Source organism: Vipera ursinii, assembly GCF_947247035.1.
Source record: "Vipera ursinii genome assembly, chromosome: W".
In the NCBI taxonomy this organism is placed as follows: Eukaryota; Metazoa; Chordata; class Lepidosauria; order Squamata; family Viperidae; genus Vipera; species Vipera ursinii.
Genome location: NC_139522.1, coordinates 6230461 through 6245382, shown reverse-complemented (window position 1 = coordinate 6245382; position 14922 = coordinate 6230461).

The following is a 14922-nucleotide window of genomic DNA, read 5'->3' as shown; positions in this document are numbered from 1 at the left end:
ATCGAACCGATGCTGTCGCTGTTGAATAAATTGTATAATAACCGCCAAACTTCACCAGCTGTGAGCCCATCTGGAATGCTGGAGTACAAGTTAGTATCCAGTGAACTCAGTAGAGTGGTATATGCTTTCCTATGATACCACTCTTCTTGGGGTCCCCAGGGAAGAGGTGGGGGGTCCAGAACCATCTCTAGAGTCCCTTGCTCTAATAAATACATCTGCACTTCTTTACTCCAACTGCTGAAATTTCCCCCCCAAGTTGCAGTTTTTCAAATTTATTTAAGAATGCAGGAGCAGATAAAAAGGAATTTTCCTTGGCTCTAAATCCATTTATAAAGATCTGTGAATTTTCCATTGATGTGAATGGAAGAGGGACCCCTCTGCTGGTAGATGGTGGTATTTTTCTCTGATTTTTGGATGGCCCCGACTGGGCATGCTCAGAGTTGGATGGCCCCGACTGGGCATGCTCAGAATTCATTTGAGCCCATGAGGCAGAGGGAGGGCCTGGTCCAGGTCTGCAGGCCGGAATTTGGGCTTGAAGAGGGGCTGAAGGCCGCAGCAACCCTGAAGATTCCTCCTGAAGCCCCCCCGGCACTGGAACACTCACCGGGGGGCGAAGATCGCAGGATGGGGGCTGGATGGCACATGGATTGCCTGGATTGCCCTGAGAAGCCCATCGCTGGCCCTGAAGACCCTGGAGGCGGCTGAAGACGGTGCTGGAGGAGGGGGCCTCATCCGGAGCCCCCCCGAAGACCATCTGGCAAGCAGGGCATCTGGGCAGCGGCAAAAAGTAGGCTGCAGGGCCCTCTGGGGTTGCAGGATGCAGCTGGGAGACTCCAGGTCGGACCCCTCTCGGCAGTTAGGCCCCGGGGAGAGGATTGGAGGCCTTGGAACTCTTCCGGGAGCCCCCTGGTGTTGGCAAGGGAGGCTGGCTACCCCCGATGTTAAGGCTGCGGTCTTTTTGGCTTCCAGGGCCGCAACCAGGACCTGGATGGCTGCTTCAAGCCCTGCTGTAGCAGTCTCGGCTGGGCAGGCTTTGAGGCTATCATAGGCCTTGAGGCTTTCTGGTGGGGAGGACCAGGGGGTTTCCATGCTGCTTCGGCTGGATGCCATCGATTGCTGGGCCTCGAGGCTTGGCTTAGGCCTATCAATATCAGGCCATGTGGGTGTCCTGGGGGCCACCATCTTGCTTCCGGTTGCCCCCGGAAGCTGTAGGTCACAGTTTGGTGGGAAATTTCACGCCAAAAGCTCCGGGGTCCCGGGGTCACTCAGGGTGGCTGGCGCCATGTTAGGGGGCCTCGTGGGCACTGGGGAAGGACTTACCCGGTGTCCAGAGGCCTCCTGCGCTGGCATCTCCCGTGGATAGGCTTGTGATGTCCTTTGTGCTGCAAGGAACTTTAGAAGCAGCTCCTTGCGTTCCTGGTCAGTCATCTGGTCCACGCAGCGCCTGTCTTGGGCCCGGGCCATTTCCGCTGCGTCTGAGCAGTCTTGGGTAGACTGTAAGGTAGACTTCCACCTACCTGTGGGGAGCTGTTAGGGGGGCTGTAACACTGACATGCTGGACGGTGGAGGGGAGCACGGAGGAGGGGTGGGGGAGCACGAAAGGGGGGTTAAGGGCATACACTCACCTGGAGTCTGTGTGGGAGCTCAGGCACAAAGGGCGGGGTGACGTGCGGAGAGCTGGGAAGGGGGTGGGTTTTGAGCAGACTCAGCCGGATGCTGGTTTGCATGGGGAGGGGTGGGGCTAATCACCCCCAATGTATAAGAGACGCGTTGGGACGGCTAGCTCCCAACGCTGACTTTGTATCTGCTAGGCTTTTCTGAAGTAAAGAAAACCTCGTCGTCACCTGTACCACGTTGTCATCGTTCTTTCAGCGTGGATGGCTGTGACATAAACATAATTTACACCAGCTCAAAATAGCAAAACATGACTTACTATTGTATAATGGTGATATCTGTCTGTCTGTTTATCATCCTTCATTTATATTTAATTTTTTTCTTTTTTCTTTTTTTTTTAAATTGAAAAGTTTTAAAATACATTTTATCTTTAACAATCCCCCCTCCCCCCTACCTATCCCTCCCTACCCCTCCCCCCTTTCCCCCCTCCCCCCCCCCCGACTTCCCAGAGCTAAGTACAGGGTATAAAAACAAAGAACAATCATAAACATCCATATGCTACCAACAATAAATTCTTAAATCTATCACTCTCTAGCTCATATAAGGTAACTACAAACAATACTAATATTTCATATAGAAAAAAAAGAAAATAGAAAGGAAGACTTATTCAAATGCTAAATGAAACTTTTTAGTCCCATATTTGTTCTGGATATATTCAATCCATTTTTTCCACTCCATAATATAGCGTTCTTGCGAATGATCTTTCAAATAAGCCAAGATCTTTGCCATTTCTGCCAGGTCAGAAACCTTTAAAGTCCATTCTTCTATAGTCAGCAGTTCCTCCTTCTTCCAATACTGACCTATTAAAAGTCTTGCTGCTGTAATTAAATTCAATATCAACTTAGTGTCCACAACAGTAGCATCTGTAATTATACCCAACAAAAAGAATTGCGGACAAAACTTTATCTTTTGCTTGAAGATCTTCTGCATATTCCACCAAATTTTTATCCAGAAAGCCTTGACCTTTTTACAAGTCCACCATATGTGAAAATATGTTGCATCTTCACCACCACACCTCCAGCATTTTGGCTGATAGTTCGGATACATACTTGCAAGCTTTTTAGGATCTAAATGCCATCTATAAAACATTTTATAAAAGTTCTCTCTTAGGTTTTGAGCTTGTGTAAATTTTACGTTCCTCACCCAGATCTTTTCCCACATGTCCATTGTAATAACTTCTTGGATGTTCTGGGCCCATTTTATCATACAATCTTTAACAAGTTCTGTTTCTGAATCAATTTCTATCAATGCAAGATATATCCGTTTGATATGTGCTGGACCCTGATTTCTAATTTGCTTTATCAAATTTTCATCGGTCATTGCAAAACCAGTTTTCTGATCTTCTTTCCACCTGGCCCGTAACTGAGTATATTGAAACCAGGTTTGAACAATCTTCTAATCTCGCAAGAGGTTATACGATTTTAAACTCCATACACTTCTTTCCAAGCTTAAAATCTCCTTATACGTAGTCACATCATGTTTGAAACCAACATTTATTTTTTCTATTGCGTGTTTTGGAATTGCCCACAATGGTATCTTACAGTCTAACTTATGTCTATACTTCTTCCAGACTCGCAACAATGCCTGTCTTAAAATATGCACTTTAAACACATTATCTACCTTCTTATCATACAACAAATATGCATGCCAGCCAAATAACAAGTCATGGCCCTCAAGATTTAATAATCTCTCTTGTGTCAAATTAATCCAATCACTTATTCCTGCTAACGCAGCAGCTTCATAATATAATTTAAGATTGGGCATTTTAAGACCACCTCTTTCACGAGTATCCTGCATAATCTTAAGTTTAACTCGTGGCCTTTTCCCTGCCCAAACAAATTTATTGATACCCCGTTGCCATTCTTCCAAATTAGAATCTTAAGAACCGGTATCATTTGAAATAAGAATAAAAATTTAGGCAGGACATTCATTTTCACTGCTGCGATTCTTCCCAGCAAAGACAATTGCAATTTTTCCCAACTCTCCATTTCTTTTTGAATTTTTCCCCATAATTTTTCATAGTTATTTTTATATAACTTTGTATTAGAGGGTGACAAAAACACCCCCAAATATTTGACCCTTTTAGCAATCTCAAATCCAGTTAATCCTTCTAAAAGAGCCTTTTGCGATACTGTCATATTTTTGGCCAGAATTTTAGTTTTTTGTGCATTAACTTTAAATCCAGAAACCTTTCCATATTGCATTATTATCTCCATCAGGTCCACAACAGAGTTCTCCGGCTGGGTCACCGTAATAACCAGATCGTCTGCGAACGCTCTCAATCTATAATCCTGGTCTCTAATTTGTATACCCTTAATTCTTTCCGAATTCCGTATTTTTACCAGTAATATCTCCAATGTTAACACAAATAGTAAAGGCGATAACGGACACCCTTGCCTTGTGCCCTTCTCAATATTACATGCTTCAGTCAAACTATTGTTAACTATTATTCGGGCAGTTTGTTTTTGATATAATGCCCTAATTGGTTGCAAAAATTTATCCCCAAAATTCATTTTATCTAAAACTTTCATCAAAAATTGCCAATTCAATTGATCAAAAGCTTTTTCAGCATCTAAAAAAATTAGCGCCGCAGGGATCTGGTTGTTCCTTTCCAAAAGCTCTAACACATCAACTATATGCCTCACATTATTTTTCATTTGCCTACCACTAATAAACCCAGTTTGATCCCCATGAATCACCTGTTGCAGAACCCTCATCAATCTGTTGGCCAACACCTTAGCAAATATCTTGTAATCTGTATTTAAAAGTGATATCGGTCTATAATTTTTTACTTGGGTAGCATCTTGATCTTCCTTCAGAATCAAAGAGATAAAAGCAGTTCTCCAAGATGGAGGCACCTTTCCCCCTCTCTGAATTGTCTGGAACAGTTCCTTTAACGGCTTTATCAACTCCAATTGTAAGTTTTTGTAGTAAACCGCAGTCAAACCATCCGTACCTGGCGCTTTATCCACCTTCAATTCCTTAATTGCTATAAGAATTTCTTCTTCTGTTATCAATTGGTTAATCCCCTCTTTTTGTGCTTGCGTAAGAACCGGGATGCTAGCATTCTCCAAATATACATCAATGTCTTTTTCATTAATCTTCTCCTTAGCATATAATTTAGAATAAAAATCCACAAAGGCTTCCTTAATAAGATCCTGTTGAAACACAACCTTTCCCTTATGTTCAATTTTGTCTATATTAGAAGCCCTTTGCTTTTTCCTTAGTCTGTAAGCTAGCCATCTACCTGGCTTATTAGCATTGCAAAAAGTATTATGCCTGGCAAACCGCAAATTGGTTGCCACTTGATCAGCCATCAATTTGTCAAATTGTCCTCTTAATAGCTTAATAACCTCCTTAGTCTTCACATCCAATGGGTTCAAAATTAAGGCCTTTTCTTTTTCCCTAATTTCATTCTCCAATTCTTTCCTTCTGGCTTCCAAAGTACGTCTGTATTTATTATTCATATATATCAACACCCCTCTCATGTAGGCCTTGCTAGCATCCCAAACCATGTCCATAGAGGTATCCTTATTCATATTAATTTCAAAAAAATCCTTCATCTGCTGTTTACATTCTTCCACATTTCTCTGATTTCTAAACAAATTCTCATTTACGCGCCACGAGCGCCTATCCCTATTGTCCTTATTGATCTCTAACCAAACTGGACTATGGTCCGAAATAGTTCTTGCACAGATCTTTACCTTCTTAAACCTAGAAAAAAAATCATTAGTCAGCAAAATAAAATCAATCCTGGAAAAAGATTGATGTCTGTCAGAAAAAAAAGTATAATCCTTTTCATGTAGGTGTGTGTCACGCCAGATATCTCGCAGTTCCAAATCGTCCTTCATTTCAAAAAAAGATTTAGGCAATCTGGCATGACTCGGAACACGCTTAAAAGAACCAGCCTTATCCATCTGTACGTCCAAAACACCATTCCAGTCCCCCATAAAAATAAATGATTTGTAATCCAATTGAGTAAGCTTTGTATGAAGTAAACTAAAAAAATCAGCTTGTTGTTGATTAGGAGCATACAGTCCAACTAGAAGCGTTTTTTTACCTTCTAACAGCAAATCTATCATAACATATCTTCCTTGCTTATCTGCTTCAATTAATTCCGCTGTTAAAGTACTTTTAACGTAGACAACCACTCCATTTTTCTTATTCATCGCAGAAGCAACAAATTGCGTGCCCAACCTTGAGTTCGATAAATACTTTTGGTCCATAACCCTAATATGCGTTTCTTGCAAACATATAACATCAATCTTAAATTGTTTTAAATATTGAAAAACTTTCTTTCTCTTCTGTGGTGAGTTTAATCCATTAACATTCCAGGTTAAAAATTTAGTCACCATGCATGGCGCCCCGAAGCTTTTGGAGCACATCTTCAATAGCCCCTATATTTTCTTTGGGCCGCGCTCCTCCCACAGCTTCACTGTAAGTACGCTTTGAGAGTTCCATAAACTTCTGCTGGTCTTGCTCTTGTACTTGTCTTGCTCGTTTTAAAGCGGCACGCGTCAGCCTCTGCTCTCCAGCAGCAGCCGATGAAGCTATAATTTGATCCCCTCCAGCACCATTCTCCTCTGCCTGTCCACCATCAGCCTCTTGAGATTTTCCCTCTCCAAATCCCTTTGCAGCTTCCAGGAGTGATAGAGGGGTTGCTTTTAAAACATTGTTGTAGAAATCACGCGCCTGAGTCACAGTAACCAATCGATATCTTTTACCTTTGTGCATCACCACCAATCCAACTGGAATCTCCCATCTGAACTTAATATCACGTTGCTTAAGTTCCTGTACAAGAAATGCAAAATCTTTCCTTCTCCTTAAAATCTTTGGAGGAATCTCTTTTAGAACCAGGACTTCTTGCTCAGCAACCACAACTTTAGTATCATAAGCAGCTTGAATAACTTCATCTCTAGTTGCTCTCTTTGTAAAATAGACCACCACATCTCTAGGTAACTTCCTCTGCCTTGCAATCCATGAATTTACACGAAAAATTTTATCCATGCATCCCTCTATTTCAGATGCTGGCTGGCCCAATACTGCTTCCAAAGCCTCAGAAATCAGCTGCTTTAAGTCTTCTTTAGGATTCTCTTTTAAGCCCCTGATTCTAATAGCATACTGCATCTGATGGTACTGGACAAGGCTCAATTCTCCATCCATTTTATCCCTTAAATTTTCATTCTCCAGTACCTTTACTTCTAGTATAGAGTTCTTTTGACTAAAATCCTCCACTTTTTCATCCAAACGTTGCACACATTCAGCCACGCTTTCAACTGTAGACAAAATGTCTACCCTCATTGCACTAAACTTCTCTTCCATCTTCTCCTCCATTACATTAAACTTCTCTTCCATCCTCTCCTCCAATTTCTCCAGTTTCTCCTCCAGCTTTGCCATCTTATCACCCATCATTTCTGACATTACCTGGGATTGCTTTGCAAAGGCATCTTGTAAGTCCTTAAGCGTCAATGCCACCGGAGGTACAGGAGGAAGCAAAGCTTGCAACGATGTCTGTTGCACCGGAGAAGTTCCCGCACTCCGAAGAACTTTAGAGGAAGATTTAGCCACCATCTTTCCCCACTTTCACTTGTTGCGTACTTTCACTTTAAAGCTATAAAGTCCATTGAGCTAGGGAGTAAAAATAAAAATCCTCTTCACCTTGACCTCCTGTACTGCTCTGCCTGCTCCTTATTACTCCAAAGTCATTCCTTCTGGCAGGGGTGGTCGCAAACGCCTGGCTCTGCTCCAAAAAATCCCGGAGCAGAGACGCTCAGCAGCTCGGAGCAACCCAGGCTGCGGGGGGGCTCAATCCTTCAGCCGCCCAAGCTTTCAGCTCAGGCGGCCCCGGAGAGCTCAACCCCTACCTGGGGCCTCACCCCCTCCTCTTCTCCCGAGGAGGGGGCTTCAAATCCACCGAAACAGCTGATCGGCGCTGTTTTCGGTGGAAAGACACAGCTGTGAAGCGGACAGCCCGAAATGGCTATCTTCGGCGCCGCGCCGCCACCGGAAGTCAATTTTTTTTTTCTTGTTGAAAGAAGTTTTTTTGTTATTTTTGACTTTGGTCACAAGCTTAGTTCATTCTGAGCCTTATCTTTCCTCACTTCATCTTTGCAGGATTGGACTATTTGCTGATATTCTGCTTTAGTTATGTGCCCCTTTCCACTTTTTATGCTTGTCTTTTATCTTTCAATTTATCAGAGAGTTCTTTGTAGAGCCATGCTGATATCTGTTGAGAGCTGTTATTTTTCTTTGTTGGTATTGTGCTAAACTTTTTTCAAAATTTTCCCAAGCTTTTTAAAATTGTTTTTCCCTTGAGGATTCTCATCCATGGAATCCCTCCCAAGCCCTCTCTAAGTTTATTGAAATTAGCTCTTAAAGTCCAAGACTCTAATTTGACTATGTTCTATTGCTTATGCTTCCTACATACCTTAGTTAGCTGACTAGCAAAAGGTTCATCTATTTCTTCTGTTTGGTTGGGTGGCCTGTAGTATACACCCATGGCTCGGGTCGGCAACCTGCGGCTCCGGAGCCGCATCTGGCTCTTTGAGCCGTCTCCTGCGGCTCCCAGTCGCCTGGTGCGCGCGCACCTCTCCGAACGGGTGGAGGTGCGTGCGCAGCTCTCCAAACCTTCAAGGCGGCGCTCGGCCCAGAGAAGCGGGAACTGGAGGGGCCACGATTTCCCCTGCAGAGGAAAAAGGCGCTGGATGCGGCCGGCCCCGCGGGGAAGGGGGAGCGGCAGCGGGGGGGGACGGAAAAGTCGCAGAAACGGCAGGAGAGATGCTGACTGGCGGCGGCCTCGGAGGAGGTGGAGGGGGGGAGGGAGGGAAGGGTGACCGGGCGGGGGAGGGGGGGTGAGCCAGAAGGAAAAGGGAAACTCATCCCGCAGAGCGTTTGCGAAAAGAGGGAGGAGATAAGCCAGCCCGGTACCTGGGTCCGCTTTCTGTGTCTCCTCCGCTCTGCCATGATGTCCCCGTTTGGTCTCCTGGTGACGTGGGGCTGAGCCGGAAAAGGGGGAGGGGGAGACCGAGGGAGGGAGGGACAGAGGGAGGGAGGTAGGAAGGAAGAGAGAGAGAGAGACGGAGCCAGCGTCAGCCAGCAGGCTCACGAGGGGCAGCAACCTCGCGAGAGGCCGCGCGCAAGCCATTAGGTAATTCGCGCGAGCCCTTGGGGAGGCGGGGTGGGAGCGCGGTCCGGCCGCTGGGCTTCCTTTCCCTCTTGTCCGCATCGCTGCAAGGAATTGCGTTGTTTGGGGACGGCGACACTCGCCCATTCACACGCTGTCCAAATGCTGGTCATTTGCTGCGGGATTCCCGCTTGGAAGGGAAGGGAAGGTGCGGTGAAGAGGCCGGGCTTCCTTCGGGGGGGCCTTTCATTCCTGTACAAGGGGGAAGGGGAACTCTCTGTGCTTTTGTGTGTGCGTGTGTGTGTGTGTGTGTGTGGCCCATCTGCAAAGCTGCCGAGGAAGGAGAAGCGGGACACTGGTTGGGTGGGGGAGCGGCAAAAATGGGGGGGGGAGAGAGAGAGAAACAGCTCCACCTTTGGTTCCCCCTCCTAAAGCACAGGGGCGCTAGAGAAAGTTTGGAGTTGGGTAAGGAAGCACAAAATTCAGGAAGGAAAGCGGGGCGGCGGGCGAATGGGAGAACCGGGAGCAATGGGGGGGGCAGAGGGGAGCGATTACTGTCTCACTACTAAAACAAGGGCCGGCCACTCCACTGGGGCGAGCGTGCCTGTCCTGCTCCCTTTCTCTTCCAAGCGGCGCTGCTCAGCGGAGACGGCGACGATGACCTCGGAGTCACAGCCTAGGAATGCTAAGAATGCGGGGCGGCCACTGGCAGTGGAAGACAGGAAACATCGGGGCTTGAGATCTCGCTTCCCCCCCTCTTCCTCCCTCTCTCGTGCTTTACATACACACACACACACGCACACACAAAAGCACAGAGAGTTCCCCTTCCCCCTTATACAGGAATGAAAGGCCCCCCGAAGGAAGCCCGGAGACCTGCCGCGTTGACGAACATGGCAGCTGTGCAAACGGGATGGCGGCGGTTTGGAGAGTGCGCGTGCACCTCTCCCAAGGATGGCGGCGGCTTTCTGATGCCTCGGGCTGGAATCGCGCCCGTTAGCAGCAGTGCCAGGAGCGTCCGCCGGGGCAAACGAGGGGAAGGGTGGCTCCCCCAGCCTCGCAGATCCTCGGGAGCGGCAAGGACCGGGTTTCTGCTCGAAGGGAGGGGGGAGCGCAGCTCGCACGGTCCGGCTTCGTCCTCTGGCCTGGCCCAAATGCTGCCTCTCTCGCCCCCTGCGCCAGGGCCAGGGGCCAGGCTGGGCACGCGAAGCGTTGTTCCCCTCCCGCAGGGCAGCCGTGGAGCAGACAAAGAAGGGAGGGACGTGCTCCCTCCTTCTGCCCCCCTCCAGAAAAGCGGGCGGGGGGCGGGATTCCTGGCCGGGCTTCTTTGGGATGCTGGCGCCTGAACAAAGGGCGGGAGCCGCCCAAGGTGGGCTGCAGCAACTCGCTTCTCTGCCCCCCCTCCAGGCAAGCGGGGCTTCGTCCCCCACCTCTCCAGAGCTGCCCGCGGCACTCCGACCCTCCCACTTTTAAAAGCCGCTGTTCTTAGGAGAAAAGCCCCTGTCGCCCCCTCCCCCCTGCGCACGCCGGCCTGGCCCCGTTTGACGAACGTGGCAGGTCTCCAGATGGGACGGCGCGCACCTCTCCAAAGGGGAGACCCGTCGCCGCGCAGGTGCCTCCCATTTTGCGCATGCACAAAATGTTTTTTGCGCATGCGCGTGAGTGGACGCGCGCGTGCGCACTTTTTGCAGCTCCCACTTTTTTGTTTGTGTGACGGAACTGGTTCTGAGTGGCTCTTTTCCTTTTTCCGGTTGCCGACCCCTGACCTATGGCAATGTCATTCTTTCCTTTTTTTTATTGAAAAGTTTTACAATACATTTTTTATAACAAAACAAAACCCCTCCCAACCCCCTCCCCCCTCCCCAACTTTCCTTTTTATATTAACCCAAATGCATTCAAGAATTTTCATCATTGTTGTGCTCTATTTCTTTAGAGATGTACCGTATTTTCCGGCGTATAAGACGATTGGGCGTATAAGACGTCTCCCAACTTTTGAGATGATTTTCATGGGTTAAAGTCTTATACGCCAGAAAATACGGGTAAGTAGGAAGTCAGGGCTGCTTCTCAATTAGGTGAAGGTGTCACGACCCATGGGCGCGACATTCAGCGGGGCCCCTCTTCGCAGCACGGCGCACGGGCCTCGCCCGTCTCCCCACGGACGTGCCTTCCTCGCTACGGGAGCCACCCCCGCCAGCAGGCCCACCTCGACTTGTCATGAGCCAGCCTTCTCCCGCGCGTCGGCTGCATCTCCCGACCGTCCGACGCCGCCTTAGAGATCGCCCGGCAGCTGGCCAGCGCGTGCATGCGCAGGACGCCTCTGCCGGGACTCACCCGATGCTGGCGGGCTCCGCGGCATCCTTGCCCGGGACCGGGCCCATCCAGGTCGCAGCGAGCCTGGACGCAACGTGGGAGGGGTCATTTGGCGGCGACAGTCTGGCTGAGCGGCGGCTTCAGAATGCGATGATAGAGGCTGCGCCCGTTACACCTACTAGCCTGGCTGGGAACGCGTCATCGTCAGAGGCCGTGAAGGCTGAAGAGGGGTCCATGGACTGGAGCTGGGAGGGGGCCATGCACGGGTGGGTGATGGGCGTGGTGGGAGGAATGGCGGGCCGCGAGGAGGTGGTCCCGGGGTACAATGGAAGTTTACCTGGCGTGCGGAAGACGCTGGGAGGCAGGGGTGAGGCAGGAGGCATTGTCAGGGAAGGGTGGGGTGGAAAAGGGGAGTGGGCGGGTGTAGGCGTGTATGGGTGGGGTGGGCGGTTTATTTATGAGGAGGCCGTCTTTCGCCATTCTCGAGCGCTGGATTTGTCTGTTTCCACTAACGTCTCTGCTCCCGAGGATTTACTATTTTCCGGCGTATAAGGCGACTGGGCGTATAAGACGACCCCCAACTTTTGAGAAGATTTTCATGCTTTAAAAAGTCGTCTTATACGCCGGAAAATACGGTAGTTATTTCTTATATAGAGAGAAACTCCACCTCTTTTATTTGGTCTGTTTCCTTTAAATGATTCCATTTGTGGGTTTCATCCCACCAGGTTTCCATAATGGTAACATTATCATATCTGCCCTCATTTACCTGAACTTCTAGTTCACCCTGTTTACTGTTTATACTCTGTGCATTGGTGTACAGACATTTGAGTCCTTTATAATTGACCCTGTGTTTACTTTCTACATAAACTGTGTGTGGTGCCTGAGTTCCCCTTATTTTCTTATCACCTGTTTTTGCACTTACTATTAAAACTTTGATTTTGCTTGATAGCAAGGTTGACATTCTTGTCCACACATACATCTTTGTTACATTCACTGCTAACCCTGTAGTTTTTGATTGACAGGGACAGGGATGTTCTGTATCAATTAACTCAATATCCCCATTGTTTAGCTTAAATATTCCTCCAGAAAATCTGTACGTTTATTGCAGATTTGATGGATGCAAGCTGTATTATTATTTTTGTTGTTTCATTGGACCAGGTACAGACGTTGTGACTAATATATCCTAAGTCCTAACACGTTACAAATGTTCAGTTTAGAAATGAGACTGTTGGGAGGAATTCTCCCGTTCAGGCTCTTCCAGCCACAGAGGGGAACAAATAGAATGTGAAGCCAGGTACTGAAAAGATAGGTTTGATCACGGAGATTAAAGTTGAGTGACAGTTCAGCATGAAACCCCAGCTAGTGAGACAGAATGGTCCTAAGCATGAGTTCTTATACCTTTTCATGGTTTCCAAAATTGTCATTTCTGATTGGTGAGTTTAAATTTGGTGAGTTTAAATTTGTCTTCTCTGATTTGTTGGTCAGTGTCTATTATTGGGTTTGGGTTAATTTCTATCTCAAATCTGTCTAAAAGGTGTTAACATTTGTTTCAGGAGGGATCCAGTGTTAATTATTTTATTGTTGTGTACCTTTTGTTGTTCCTATTCTAATTCTATCAGTTCTAATTGCTGTTAGCCAGTTCTACATTCCTTGTGGCCAGTGTGTGTGTTAAGTGTTTGTTTATTTAGCCTCAGGCGGCCACTGAGTCAGACTACTTACTGGGTTCTTCCTGTATTTGCCAAGATATTTTTTCTTTGGGGTGAGGAGGGGATGTCCTTCTTTTACCCCCCCCTCCCAATTCTATTCCTCTCAATTCTTATCCTTTTGTTTTCCATGCCTTTGTCTGCCTCCTGGGAGAGTCCACCCAGAAAGGGGGGGGAGGAGTTCTTGTTCTCATGTCTTTCAGCTCTGCACAGATGACACCCCCCCAACCTTTGGAAGAAGAGCACACGCTGACCCAGATGCCATGTTCTACCAGTCCCCCAGATACCTGTGAAAAACTGAAGGAAGGAGCCATGGGACCCAACGTGAAGCCTTAGAAGAAAAATTGGACTATGGGGGGGGGAGGGTGGAAACTCATTGTAAAGTTTTCTTTCTTGCTTCATTTGTATTGTAATAAGCCAGTTGAATGTATTTATGGAGAGATGGCATTTGGGAATAGTTGGCACAGCAAGTCCTGAACACCTTGGGACTTCTGTATGGTGGGAGGAAAAATTTATCCAGAATGTTTGTATTGCCTTTTTGTATTAGTAGCTACACACACACATACACACACACACACACCATTTAGAATCACATTGAGTCTCCCTTCTAGTTACCTTCAGTAAAGCTCCAACCTCCAGCAAAATTCCAAGGGGAAGGGAACCAGTACCCCTCAGGTGATTTGTAATTCATATGCCATGAGGAGGTATCAGGAAAGAGATCTAAGCCCTGAATATCCTGCTCTGGTGGACTCAGATTGGGCTCACTATGTGCAATTTAAAGGATTGAATAGCCTTGCTTGGATACTGGCTAACATTAATTGGACATTACAAATTACAAACCTGGATTCACTGAATTAAGAGCTAAGGCAGGAAACAACTCTTGAAAATGGGCAGCCAGTGGTTAGGTACTGAGGCAAACCATGGCTGTGAAGATTTTTGGGAGCAATGTGCAAACCTGACTGGAAGCTAAAGGTGACATTCAACATTTGAAAATAATTGGCACAGAATATTGGTAACTATAAATTTCTTTTCCACCTAATTTTTGCCCTGACTTTTTAGAACTTTATGGGCAGGAATCCTTTTCTGCTGCCTCCATTAGTGTTTTTCTTTTTGCATTAACAGTTTAAAGTTTGTTTACCAAGTATCCCTGATCAGACCAATTTTAATCTTGTGCCAGTAAGTGTGTCATTCACAATTATGGGACAAAGGGGGGAATTGTGGGAAGTCAGCTCCCCAGAGAAGGAAATATTAAAAGGGCAGGAAAATATATTTCCTAAAAGGATCTTAAAGAGTCTCCCTTCCCCAAGCAGAAACCAACTCTATAGAAATGCAGATGTAAACCATTCAGGAAGGTTGAAGCTAAGAAGACTCCTAAAATCTACATACCCCAGCCCCAGGGAGGTGGGCTGGGATAGACAACCAGCAAGAATTCTAGAGGGGCACACCTAGGCTCAGGACAGAATACCTGACAAAGGAAATACAAAGCTTGAAACAGGAAATAACTCCAGACAATAGAGTCCAGGGGGTATAAAAACCCACTACCCACATGTGCTCAGGCCCTTTTCCTGTTGGATCCGTCTTTCTGTCTGCCTTTCCTCTGCAATAAACTACAACCTTCTTCCCAAAGCAGTTGCCATGTTTATTCCCCGCTTGGAGAGGAACCATGATGAAGGCTTTTAACTTTTCTTTGTTACTTAAAAAAAGAAGATGCCTTAAGGGTTTTAAAAGAAAGCTGCAATGGGTCTAATAGTAAATAATAAAAACTTATTCTTTAAATTTTTATCTGGTTTTTGAAATGATTTTTGTTGTTACAAGGAATCTTTGCAATTTCCATTTAAATTTTGCAGAAGAAGTGATCAATAGAATAATAGGATGTAGGAACTGAATTTTTCAACATTTCAGTCACATCCATACTAATAAAATAAGGGACTGTGTCATGAGCAACATTTTATTTTCAATTTAAAAAAACCTTTAACTTTTAAGTTCTTTAAAATGTATTAATTTGTGTTGCATTGACATGCTGCAGTCTATCCTAACCTTACGAATCCTGACACTCCGACAGAGTTAATCCATATAATTCTGTACAGAGAAAAAAAACAGATATGCATATACCAT